Here is a 13,345-nt window from a genome sequence, read left to right on the forward strand (position 1 = left end):
CATCGCATTGTAGCAATAATAAGTAGCTGCCCAGAGATATCTTCCCTAGAAATCTTAGTAGAAATTTTAACAGCATGCAGAGATGTAGGCGCTTGAGGAAAAAGAGGAAATCGCTTTTGCTGCATTTTAGAGGGACGTGTATAGTTTGTAGGGAACCTGACTTCAGTGATTGGCTAGAATGCGTTTTCACTTTTTTTATGCAGCATGAAGTAAGTCGTAAATTCAGTCTTTTTGAGATGCGTAGGATCCTTATTTTTACATTCACGACACCGATGTTTGCTTTATGAAAATCAAGACAATGGTAACTGAGCAAACTTTAGGTGCTGTGAAGACGTTTATATGATTGCAGCTAGAGACGGATTGAAATGATGCTCCATGCAGCTAGAATATCTATCTGACACACAGAAATAGACCTGGAAGCAAATTGGCTTCATATTTTTCTTTTCACTGTGCAACACGGCATACCATAACACACAAAACTTTGCCCAGTGTAAGGGTCATTTTAGAGCAATTAGGGCTGGAAGCATGACTGACAAGAAGCGCAATAAGAGTGTCTCTTCTAAAGGACTGACCTCAAAAAACTGCCACAATCTCATCTGAACTTTTTGCAGTGTTACATTGTCTAATTAGGCCCACATGCCATTGATGGCAAACGGAAGCAAAACTTCAGCCGTAGTCGTGATGAGCTAATCAGCATTGGGCAACCAGTCTCCACCGGCAGAGCTCCGTTGAACTTTTGACAGCCAAGCGCAATTCATTTCCTCTTTTTATGACATTTCTTTCTCGATCTAGGCCGCAAAAAACTTACTTTTGATATGTAAGTAATGTCCTCTCTGACATACCAGAACTGCAATAAAATATGGCCATCAATCTAATTATTTTGTTTTTGTTTTCAAAATAAAAGCAGTAAGACCTATCTGATAGCCTTCCAAACGCAGCCTCAGGCTACAAGGAAAGAAGTAAAGCTATCTAAGGAAGATTGCAGTTAACGATACTTTTGTTCGAGTCCTGGACACTATCCAAGCTATCGCCTTCCAGGCAGTGGAGAGGAGGTTAAACTGGCGAGGCCTTTTTAATAATAAACTGACCACCAGAAAAGCAGCACTGTTCAATTCGGTCAGAGAAAATTGAGTTCAAAATAATCGTCATGACAGGATGTATTACGGATAGGAAAGTAAGTACTTGGTGAAATATTAGAGCATCCATATATTGTTGACAACTAATGAAACTAATGATTAAAACATATTAGTATGTATGTCTATAGGGCGGCGTTTAAACACTGCACTAAATGCGTCTGGTAGATGTTAATGTTTATTTTAATTGTTTATTTACTTTTCACAATGTAAAGTAATACTAACACAGGAGTTCGCGTTATATAAGTAAAAAACACAAAGCAACAATGCAAACAGTAATAAACAATATTGAAGTTAGACAAAAAGCTTTCAAATGATTAAGCAGCTCGTTGCACACAAATGAGTATGGAAAGACTCGTGTGCGCCTAAAAAGCCTAATTCACTATAGTAAAAGAAATATCAAAGTTGCGAACATCACTATAGTACTCTAATTACTTAAAGTTATTTAAAACAATTATAACAAGAGAATTAAAAGCAAGCGACAAAGAAGACGGCAATATAAATACACGCGAAGCAATAAGAAGACATAAATCCAATAAGTTAGAGATATTTGATCGGGGTCTTTTGAAGAAGTTCTCTATCAGAGAACCGTACGAGGTCTTTTCTAACGCTGCTCCACTATTCTATGGGTCGAACCAAAAAGACCCTGTTGTAAAATTTAGGGGTTTTATGTTTCGTATGTTTCCTTATGGTAGTAGCATGTTTCTGAAATACAACTTATCTTTATAGATCGACCTTATAATCACCATTTAGGCATGAAAAAAGAATAGAAGACTATAAAGTTGCATTTTCTGCTTCACGAAGCGTATGCATTTTATAGAATATTGAAAACTATTCACAAATTTCATACTAAATGGTAAAGTGCTGCTTTTTCTTTATTAATTGCATTATATTAAAACTGCTCGTGTAGGAGCTAGGCTGCTGCGACTAATATTTTTGCTGATTCGTACAAAGGTATAGAGCTATCTCTTAGGAAAGGACTGTTAATCTCTTCCTTTGCATATCTTGCCTTTTGAAATGTGCATTGGCATTTAAAACATTTGCGCCATCATTTATTATCTAACTAGTCATGACATCTTTACATAGACAGGATCTTGAGCAAGGTCTGCAAAGCGCGTTGGTACAATAGGCCCATGGTGCATTAGTGAAAGGAACTAGACGTGCGTCTCACACTGCATTATTTCATTCAATAATTGTACACGCATCCATTAAAGGAATGTATATCAGCTTTGTCTAATAATTGAAATTAAATCAGCTCTAAACAACGTCCGGCTCATCTCAGAAACCTCTCCTCTGCATGTCTTGTAAGCGGAATAAAAATTTATTAGTATCATTTTCTGAGAATCATAGTTTGCCTAAATTTGTGTCCTTGTTTCACAAGCTTTAAATTTGTCTTTCATTCACTACGACACGATTATTTGCAAAAGCCAATCAAAGCAAAAGCCAATCAAAATCATCGTCACCACGACGTACACAGGCCATTTTCGCATCTGGAGTTTTTTTTTCTCACTCCTCGACTCAACTTGCCATCCGTTACCACTAGCCATTATTCGTTTCTTGACAGCCTTGTGTGCTCCCTTGAAAATTTGAATGTTGCAAAAGTCAAACACGTTTCACGGTAATGGTGTCCTTCTTCATGTTCAGATTCATTTTGCTTGCGCTCTTCAATCTCAAATTACTTTTTATGCTTCGCCATTACATCCCGTCACCGCTTTCAACCAGTGCAAGGACCACCTCCTTGTCTGCTCCTACTAATTTTTCTCTGTAATGCTACTTTTTATTCCGAACTTTATTGAACCAGCATATGTAACGCCCAAGTGGGCCTTCAGGTTAATTGAATAGAGGAGCGATTTCTAATTTCCGTAAGCTCAAATGTTCGTCAACATCTTTCAAGACCAGCTGATATCTCGTATGTCTTCAAATATTCCTGGCTCTTATTCATATTCATTATCGGAATTTTCAATTCAGGGCAAATCAGATAAGCTGAACTTGTCTGCGTAGTCTCGATGGCTGCATGTTTTGAACGAGTGTTTATGCGCCAACATGAATGCATTTAATCTCAATTTTTGTTCCCAAGAATATGCATGGTAATAACACACTAACAAGTTCCAGCATAAGGGTTGACTGTGCAGAAGTGACCGCTACGTGGCCGTCTACGCGAAAGCAATGACACAGATGCAACTGGAGCGCTAAACTCCGAAATTCCTTGTTTACTGCCAAATATACGGCAGGAGAGTGGCGCTGCAGTCTGCGCACCTTTAAAAAATAAAGCCCTTTTGACAACCGTAATATTTGATATTCTACTCAAACGTGGCAAAAAAGAACAGTCTTTACTGATAGTTGTCTCAAATAACAAGCAAAAATGCAGCAACGTGAAGGAGACACGCTGTTAAATTGATGTATTTTATAACTTTATACATAAAATTGACACAATTATTACTTTTTTAATATTGGGACAAAGAATGTCCCGATATTGCAAAATTACAAAAAAAAACAATTCATGCGACACTCTTAATAAAATCGTGAACAAAAAGATACCATATCATGATCAGTCGAATTTAACTTTTTCTACCGCAGTAAAATATACGCACGACGCTGGTGGGACGGACATTTCGCGCTTCTTACACAAGAGGAGCTCATATTCTACTAATGCACAATTTGTTTCGAGATAAAATTTATTGAAATCCTTTCTGCGCGCGGTGAAAATATTGACTATTATAGGTTTCGTTATTAAATGAATGGAGTAACAATTTCAAGAATACCTTTTCATAATATTGTTATCCCTCAATAGTGCACACGCAAACGTTTTTCACCGGCAACTGCATCGCACAGTCAAAGAATGGTGCCCAGGAAGCTTTCAAAGAATTTCTCGATTAGGTGTGCTCACTTTCGCAGCATCTGTTCGGCTTTATGCGAGCCGAAAATCGGTTCTATTGCCTCGAACGACCTGCGATGTTCATGCCAAAATCTTCAATTGAAATGATATTATCAGCCATGCCTCGCCACTCCATAATAACTACCGGTGCTCTTTTTTATTCACTTTTACACAAGCCTTGAACTGTACCTCGAAACTTATTTCTGCCCACGCGCGTAAGCAAACCACAGATTATTGCGTGAATATAGAAGCATATATTCTTTTCAAGAATGCACCAATGAACATTTTTGCTTATAGCACCTTGAATCAAGTCGCAGAGACAAGCTTAACGAGTGGAGACTCAGCCATGGCCTACAAAGCAAACATCATGACGTGATCATTATTATCTGCGTTTGGGGCGACATATTGAAGAAATCCCATCAATCCCCTGCAAAAACAGCTTTAATTCGTCTAGTCAAATTACTCGTTTCGGTTGGCCACCTATTCACACCAGGTTTTGTGACCTTACGTCATCTTAGAAGCCCAATTATCCCATTTGGTACCAAGAAAAAACAAACGCTGACATTTTTTTATTTTTTGCACAGAAAGCTTCTTATAGCGCAAACTAGATGTCTTAAATTTCGTCGATTCCTTTACTAGTTTGGAACTTACAGAAGTGTACTTTTTATAAAACACTGGATCCTCCCCATTGCAGAAGCGGCAACTTCGCTGCACTTCTACTTTGCGGTGTGCTTTTTTTTCAATATCCATGATTCTTGCGCAGAGCGATATAACATTTCTCGCAGGCGCTCATGAGTCTTTTCTGGCTGTAGTGGCACCGCTCTTCTTTCTCTAATTTGAGCGCTAAGTTTTCTCCTTTGTCAAAAAATCATGAGAGACGAGTGAGCCTCTGACCGGCTGTTTGCAGCATGTCGACACGTAGATAATGACGACTAGCCCTTCTTACGAAAGCAAATATGGTCAGCATGCTCGTCTCTAGCAAGTTGGTAGATTGTCGAAGCGTCCACTTTGCAAAGTTGAGCTTTCGTGTTCACAATAGCCGCCAACAGTTTCAGCGCAGCTGACAGCTTGATTCGAAATTGCGAAACCTCCCATGCCAGTAAAGTTAGAGGAAAGAAGGTTTGACTGCCTAAAGTGCAGTTTCGTGCGCTGTAGGCGACCACCGCTTTTAAAAACATGTTGGCCCAATACTCTGATATATGCTAATTATAGTTACCGCCCTGTGGTACTCAGACTTTACGAAAAAAAGGTGTCCTACGCGATTAAAATAACAGCCAATTACTCCTCGCTGTTTCTTGATCATTTATTTCTTTAAAGCCCTGTGGACACACCCTAAGCCGGTTTTGGAGAACGGTTCCTGTAGCCCACAATCCCTTCCGGCAGTGTGTTATATGTCTTGACTGGTAAAAATGTTGTCCAGAAAGAAGATACGGTCACTGGGCGTTGAAAACATATCAGGAAACGGTAAGAAAACACGCACTTCCAGGGGTTTCTTTATTGAACTGGAGGAATATCTACAGTTCTACGCTATGTGTCAAATGCATAACCGCATTCGTTTGCACTGCACCACATACAGTTCTTATAACCAAATCTTAAATACAAGCAAATAAAACCACATCAACATGATATTCATGATAGGTAGCGTGATGTGAAACAAGCTTTAGGGCCTCCCTGTGAGATAAAAACAAGCGGTTTCGTTAAACAAAATGCAAAAACCATAAGATTTATGACCTGCAATAGATAGACAGCATTGTGAACACAGGAAGTCCCAGCGTACTAGAAAAATTACAGCAGCATATACTTCACCACAGCGCAAAATAAGTGAAAGGTGAGTGGAACTAAAAGCACCCACTATTTACTTTTGTCTTTCGTGCTGCTGTATACTTAATACTCGGATGATATGTTCATAAACGCGGTCGAAAGAATATTATGAGCAAGCGACTACCGCAGTAGTTGGTGCGAAACAACTATCTTGAACTTACTCCTTGGAGAGATGACACACTGAGGACAGGAAACGCGCCTTCATAGTTAATGGGCTCTAGCCTACCCCCTGGTGACAAAAGCAGGACCCACTAGAAAAGCTAAATTCAATAATCGGCCTGAAATTGTTAAAAACGGAACTTTACTTTTAAACTTACAGTTAAAAATTATGGTCCTTTTTAACTCCGCAGATCTGCTGGTTTTCAGCTCGAGTCCTGTGGTTTAGCTTAGCATATTCAGCATTACGGCTGAGAACCCTTCAAGAGAATGCCGAAACTGATGGGAGGCCCAATTTTCACAAATGTCCATAAAAGACATCGAGTAAAGTGTTAATTTGAGCGAGTTGATAAGCGTTCATTTTAGCTCACAGCTTACAGTTTTCAAGGCTTACGCGAAATAAGCCTTCCTCGACAACCTGGTTGGTCATTCTGGCGTTCTCCTGAGATTATTGAAAGGACAAACGAACTCTACAGTTTTATATCTGTTCAATTCTTGTGAAGGTGTGGATTGTGCAAGTATGAAATCAAGTGAAACCTGATGGCGAATAATTTCATATTTGAGTCACGGATTATTGGCAATTGAGCAGTCCTGATGACATTATGTTAACCTTTCACTCCACACATAGCTTCTAGAAATATAGAGCATGACATGCAACCGCAGAATATCCCAGGTTTAATTGGCAGCATGTTTATGATAATTGAGAACATACGATAAAAGAAGGAAATGGAAAGCGTCCGTGAATTAACAGAAATGAAAGACGAAAGACAGGCAAACATTTATGCCCCAACAACTGCTCTGGGGAAGAGGATATTATTGCGTCATAATATACTCATAAATATCCCAACAGGTTTTGTACATGAATTGTAATTTCAGTTTACACAAAAACATTGAAAATAATCAATCTTTATGTTTGCTACTGTATTTGTAATGAAATAACAGTAAGGCAAAGCAGGAAAAAGCGGGAATCGTGCGAACTTCAAAAATGAATACAAAGTGCAGTCCATATGCGCAGTTTCTTGGGTGTTTTCCTCTTTAAACAGATATTCAAAATTTCGTAACTTCTATTTAAAGATTTTATATTGTTGCGCTCTTTGTGCAGTCCTAGCGCCTTTTAGGCCAAAATGGATCGACTGTGCTGTTTGCTTCAGCTTTGTGTTGTAATTAAAATCTGCCGAGCAATAAAATGCCTGTCATTCAAATACTGCTTCCATTACAGACTTTCCGACATTCTGATAAGTACTGCTCTTCACTCCGTCCTACCTCAGAGATAACAGCTTTTTCTTTCTCGTTATTTTAGCTTTGCGTTCTAATATAACTCCGCCGCTGAGTAAATTGCCTGTCATGCCTGCGCTGCTTCATCGTCAAAATTTCTCATATTCTTAGCGATAACATAGGGCACTCCGTCCCTGCTAAAAGTATATATACCCCATCTGGATGGATTTCCTGCTGTATCAACATCAGGAGCAGAAAAGCTTGGACTTCGTGTTCTTTGCAATATCACGGTAAGTACGCCAGAGCCATGAGTTCCCCATAATATGCGGATTCATTGTCGACAGTGCGCAAAAGGAGGGTTGATGCCTCTTTGCGTGGCTCTTCAAAGTGTACCGCACACCAATCCCCGTCTTGAATGTCCGGTCGCTGCGATGCCGCTAGATAATGTTAAAAGTGATACGAGCTATTATGTTTCCCGATTTTGTTTCTCATTTAGCGAGTGATTTCGGAAAAGCTCATTTTTTTCTTTTCGACGGATCTTTAGGTTTGGTAGGGTAGACAACAAACAAGAAATCCTCTTCATGCATTCGAACACGAAAGTATCAAGTAGACACAACGTTTTATTTTTCTCCGTAGTATAATCAGCAGTAGATCTTGTCTCCATAGTAATATTAGCTGTTTACCTTATGAATTTAAGGGGATACCGAAATTGCCTTTATGGCTATAATATTTGGTTTATACACAATGTCCAGGATGTGATCGTTGCCTCAGGGGCACTAGCAAGAAAACGTGTATGCACACCGGATTATATGAGAAAAAAAATAAATCTTGTGAAGTAAACTTTTATAGAAAAGAGACAAAAAAGCCAAATAGATGATTATAATAAAACTGATGAGTACCCCAGCTGCACAACCATCTACGACACCCGATCTCACAGTTCAAAGCGACCAGTTATCATAAAGCAAGTCATTAAATTACGTTCAAATAGAAAGTTTAAGGCTTATGTTTTCTGGTAAAAGGTAACCATATAGGTCGTGTACTTTTATTTACATGCTTCCTTCGCCACACTGCTTTTTTTGCGCTTGTACCCAGATCACCCTAACCGATTCACCACTATCTGTGTCACGACGCAGTTATCCTTGGGAAGAGCAATCTTCGTCTTAGGGTCTAGGGCTCAAAAGACATTCTGTGGAAAGATATTTTCTGCCAAGTTAGAAATAGAAATAATAATTCTGGACTAGACGCCTTTCTTAAAATCATACACGTATTGGTAACCGTGTCTGCCCAGGCCAATTGAAACTTTATAACATGTAACAGAAGTGGACGTAGAACAAATTTTTTACAATAGTTACTTCAAATAAATTACACTACATAGATTTTGCTCCCATTTCTTGGCAGCCTGTTGATTTGGCGTTATGATTTTTTTCCTTGCCATGAGAACGAAGCTTATTTTAGAGGGTTTAAGGTCCCAAGCCAACTCAGGTTACGAAGGAAACAGTACCGGAGGGCACCGGATAATTTTTATCACCTAAATATTTTAAAGTGCGCTAACATCGCATGGCAGAGTAGCTTCTGGTGCTTCCCCTCCTTCGAAATGCAACGCCGTGGCCGGGGTTGAACCCACGTCTTTCCGTTCAGCTGACGGACACCATAAGCACTGAGTAACCACAGCGGATAGACAAGAAAAGGTGAAAAAAAGATTCGTGCCTCGTTTTCAGAAGACCGCGGTTTAAGTTTCCAGCACGAGCTTGTTCTCTGTGCTGTGCTGTGTCAGTTCGGCCCACAGGACAGAACTGACCACGATGATAGTAAATTATCTTTAAATTTAACTCCAAACGCGATGTACGAATTTTTTTGTAAAGAAGAAAAACCTCACCTATTGTTGGGAAACTGCTCCTAGAGTCTTCTGTCCCCGATTAAAAGAGAAAAAGTACCGGTCTGCAGGCCTATTACCGACAGCTGTTCAAAATATCCCCTCTGATGCAGGAGTGCCTGCTGCGCTTGATTCGCTGCAGTGGGCAAGGCCCAGCTGCTCAGCGCCTTAACATTGATCCACGGCTGTAGGTTTAATCAAAAAGGCAGCGCCATACCCAGGCCAAAAACAATTTTTCCAAAACCATAGCTCGATGCATGACGACCGCGGTCGTAGATCTGACTCCTGGATGGCTTAATATGCTGTATTTCAGGCACAGTGTTAAGCAGCGCCCTTGCAGTCGTAAATATAACTTTTCTTGCAATAAATCTCACGACTATTGAAAACAATTCGCATGTTTTTCTGTTTATTTCATTAAAAAGCGAGCATGATACTATCTCTGCATTCGTAATTCTTGAATTTTTATTTTTTCTGCTACTTTTCTCACCCTCCATCCTTGTACGTACCCTCTTCATTATTCAGACTACAAAGGAGTGCGTTCGAGCGCACTTCTCGCTGTGAGTAGAGCAGATGCTGAAACCTGTAGTGTGGGGCGTGAGGTTTAACATGCGTTTGTTCATTCGATTTATACTTCAGACTTTATATGTGGTATGCTTATGGCTTGCAGGTGACATTCCCAAAACTTAATAAAAGCGAGCAACTCGCAGAGGAACATGTTGAAACATTCGAAACTTTGCCGTTCATGTCTATACATAACAAAGCTCAGAGTAGAATTAAACCCAGAGCCAATGTCACATGAACCCTGGAGCAGCTATTCCTAATGGCGAGGCTGTATATAATGCTACAAAAGACGCATTACTTCATCATTGTCGTCGAGAATGAGTATACAAGCCTTTATTATTTTTTCTGTACTTTAAGCTAAAGACAAATCATTACTCTGCAGGGCAAGCCAACATGTCCAGCAACTTCGCAGTCAATAGTCTGGCTTTGATGGCCGCCCTGATCGGTAAGTTTACGAAATCAAAATTTTCGATGTGTACTAATTTTTACGTTCATTTTCACCAAGTTAGGGGGGAACATAATCTTGTAACCGCGGCAAACAGAACACCGAAACTTTCTCAACTTATCAGTCTCCAATGCCGCCGTAGTTACATTTGCCCCCTTTGGCGAAAACGCCACGCCTTCTGAGCAGTAGTCAATGCTCGATTAATTTCAGCCCATTCCCACCCGTCGCCATTCCTTCTCTCAGCAAACAACCATAATTGCCCCAATAACGGGAGAAAAAGCGTTAAGTGCTCTGTTTTACTCAATCCCACTGCCTAAAGCTATCGCCATAAAGAAACTTCAGAGGGAAAATAATCCATAATTCATTTTTCCAAAAAGCCAACTACTACTGATATAGCCTGTTTAAATATCGGCGCGGCAGTGAACTACGCTCAAATCCAACTAAACAGCAAGCTTGAGTGCAGATTCCCCAAGCAAGCAAATTAAAAAGGAACATTTTCACCAGGAAGTAGCTGACAATAAAGTTGATTCTTAACCCATGTCAATTTTTAATCTTGGATCTTTGTAAATGCATGCGGTTCAGCTTAAAGGAAGAGCATGATAAAAATTTTTACGCAAGTGCTCCCATCGAACGGCTAGAATAAGAAGCAATGTTTAAAACACTTCAACGAAAACTTGCTAACACATTTCTGTGGTCTTTTTTTTTACAGCGCTGCTGATTATGGCACCCAATGGAGCTGAGGCGTTTCTTCCAAACGTTATGGATCATGTCATCAAGACTGCGGGGAGGGCGGACGACACGCCTAGCAAGGAATGAAGTTCCCTTTTTCCTGAATAAACACGGGTAGTGAACAGCATTCGTATTTGCTCTTTTAGAAATTTACAATCCACAGAACAAAGTCCTCACTGTCAAACATTACCTTTGTTGTCAAAAACTCTTCTCGAACGCCAGTACACAGCTCAACCTTTCGCTTTGTGATTTAAAAAATTTTCTGGCTGTAACGCGCCACATGGTGGTGACCAAATTCAAGCAGAATAGTATCAGGATAGAAACGACCCTCATATGCCCGCTTTGATCAGGGGGAAGCAGATACTAATCTTAATCTCTATACATTGAATGGAAACGCTCACTCTAGGTGGCGCTTATCGTAAGGCAGGCAGTGCAGTGTTCTCAAATCACTCCTTCTCAAACAGCGCAATTAATACAAAGAAAAAGAAAACGTACTTTGGCACTTCCCTAATCACGTTTCGTTGTCTTATTCGATAGGATAAATGTTGCGCCGGTAGCACAAAGTCGAAACGAAAAGCACACCACACCCCATTTAATACCGTGCAAAACATTCGGCTTCGTATTTTATGACGCTGTTCTCTCAGAGATTACAAGCGCGTTGTACACGTATAGTTTTACGACAAATGTGCTGATCGTGCGACGGGGTGAAAATAGCATGTGTAAGGGTACATGTCTTTAATCACTGCAAAACGAAATCTGGTATTGTCAAATTAGTGATAGTCGTATTCCCATGCAATTTACACATAAAAATTAAACTTGCCCGCCTAGTTTCAACCGCTGAAGTTAATTGTAAATATTACAAAGATTTTAAACGGGAGATATTATGCTTTGGCGCCCCTGAGGTTTCTAAATGAGTGAGCTATTTAAAATTTATTCCGTCCTGATTAGCTTCAAAAGGCTCAATGAATCCATAAAGATTTCTTAGATACAGTACACACTGCCCGTTTTGAGGTGGACTCTCGAGATTTCTAAATTTTTAAAATATTTAATTGATTGAAGTGATTATTTAATGTTGACACTTACAAATATACCCTGGTCCAGCTAGGCATCTTCAATTGCTGCTAAAATCTGGTCTTAACGTACACCACTCACCAAATGCGGTTGAGACAAATGTGAATTTTAAAAATCTTTTTCCTGAAATTAAATTTTAATAATCTTATATTGCACCCTAGAAGAGTTGCTTTCCATTCAGCTTTTATTCAAGTACCAGTGCTATTCTCCCCTACCTCGTACACTCCACTACACAGCCTAGACTAAGAGACCACTGCTTTATTGACTTTACGATGGCAACTAACTGCACACCACGTTTAACTTCCGCTTTGAAAAAAACCGGAGAGTACAGATTCGGTAATCGTACAACAATTAACTAAGAACATGAAATGAACTCAACAAATGGATGCCTAATTTCTTCGACCCTCAGTCATTATTAATGCGTTTAATAAGAAATAAGTCGAGATTAATAAGGAAATTTCTCATCTCCTGTATCAATTTGAGCAAAAAAAAACGCCTCATTATTCACATTGTCGTTCCAGAAGCTCTTGAGAAAGAAAAAAGCTGTTCGGATAAACGGAAGCAAGTCAAAACCCCGTTTCTAATTTAGCGTTCCACCTAGGCCGTTCGAATTACTGCACTCCTCCTTCAAAGCGCCAAAAGGTGATTCCAAACCGTGACTCTTTCGATCCTTTTGTCTGGTAACCTTTGAAATTTTGGTCAGTTATGAAGGCGCCTTATAGGAGAGCTTTATCACTTGCTGACAGAAACAGTAATGTCATCCCTTATTACGAATAGCTTGGTTTGCTTTATGTTGTTTACTATCCAAATTCGACACAGGCTATATATGGATGCCGTAGCCGAGGGTTCCGGATAATTTCTACCACATCGATTTTATTAACATTGCCCTGCCAGCGCACCGTACACGGGCCTCTACGATTTCGCATCCATCAGAATGGAACCACCGTGGTCGGTATCGACACCGCGTCTTGAGGGTAAGCAGCCGAACAACATAACCATAAGCCATCGCGAAGGCTTCCGTTGACGAATCGTCTGATGACATCGTTGAAGTGTTTTAAAAATGTCGCTCATGTTGGAACACACGGAGTACACACTCGCCCATTATTTCCTTTAGATCGTACACTAATATATTAATCTGAACATGCGAAGTAGATGTCAAGATTGAAGATTTCCTTCACTGGTTGTGGTCTTGAAAATATTTAAAATTTTTGAAAATCACGGACCTAAATTCATCAGTCGCTTCGGCCATCGTTTCTACCCAATCCCTGGAGCACAGCTCTCTGCCGCTGGTCTGCAAGGTGCGTAACACGGATCCGCGCTTCAAATAATGTAACTGCCGTTCTCTCCTTATTCACAGTGCTATTTTATTAATGAGCATTCCTTGCTAATTGTTGTTGTTGTTGTTGCCTTGGTGACATGGAACTTACCCACGAACGGGCTACTTGCCAGAGTTCAGATGGGAGACC

At 40.0% G+C, this 13,345-nt stretch overlaps 1 long non-coding RNA gene across 1 annotated transcript; it reads left to right on the forward strand.

Moving 5' to 3' along the window:
- The first annotated feature begins 7,446 nt into the window (after positions 1 to 7,446).
- LOC144118668 (uncharacterized) lies at positions 7,447 to 10,926 on the forward strand. The gene is made up of 3 exons (XR_013312095.1): positions 7,447 to 7,490; positions 10,017 to 10,079; positions 10,789 to 10,926. It is a non-coding gene; the product is annotated as an uncharacterized LOC144118668 (long non-coding RNA).
- The last annotated feature ends 2,419 nt before the right edge of the window (positions 10,927 to 13,345 follow it).

The sequence above is a fragment of the Amblyomma americanum genome, chromosome 2 (assembly GCF_052857255.1).
Source record: "Amblyomma americanum isolate KBUSLIRL-KWMA chromosome 2, ASM5285725v1, whole genome shotgun sequence".
Classification (NCBI taxonomy): Eukaryota; Metazoa; Arthropoda; class Arachnida; order Ixodida; family Ixodidae; genus Amblyomma; species Amblyomma americanum.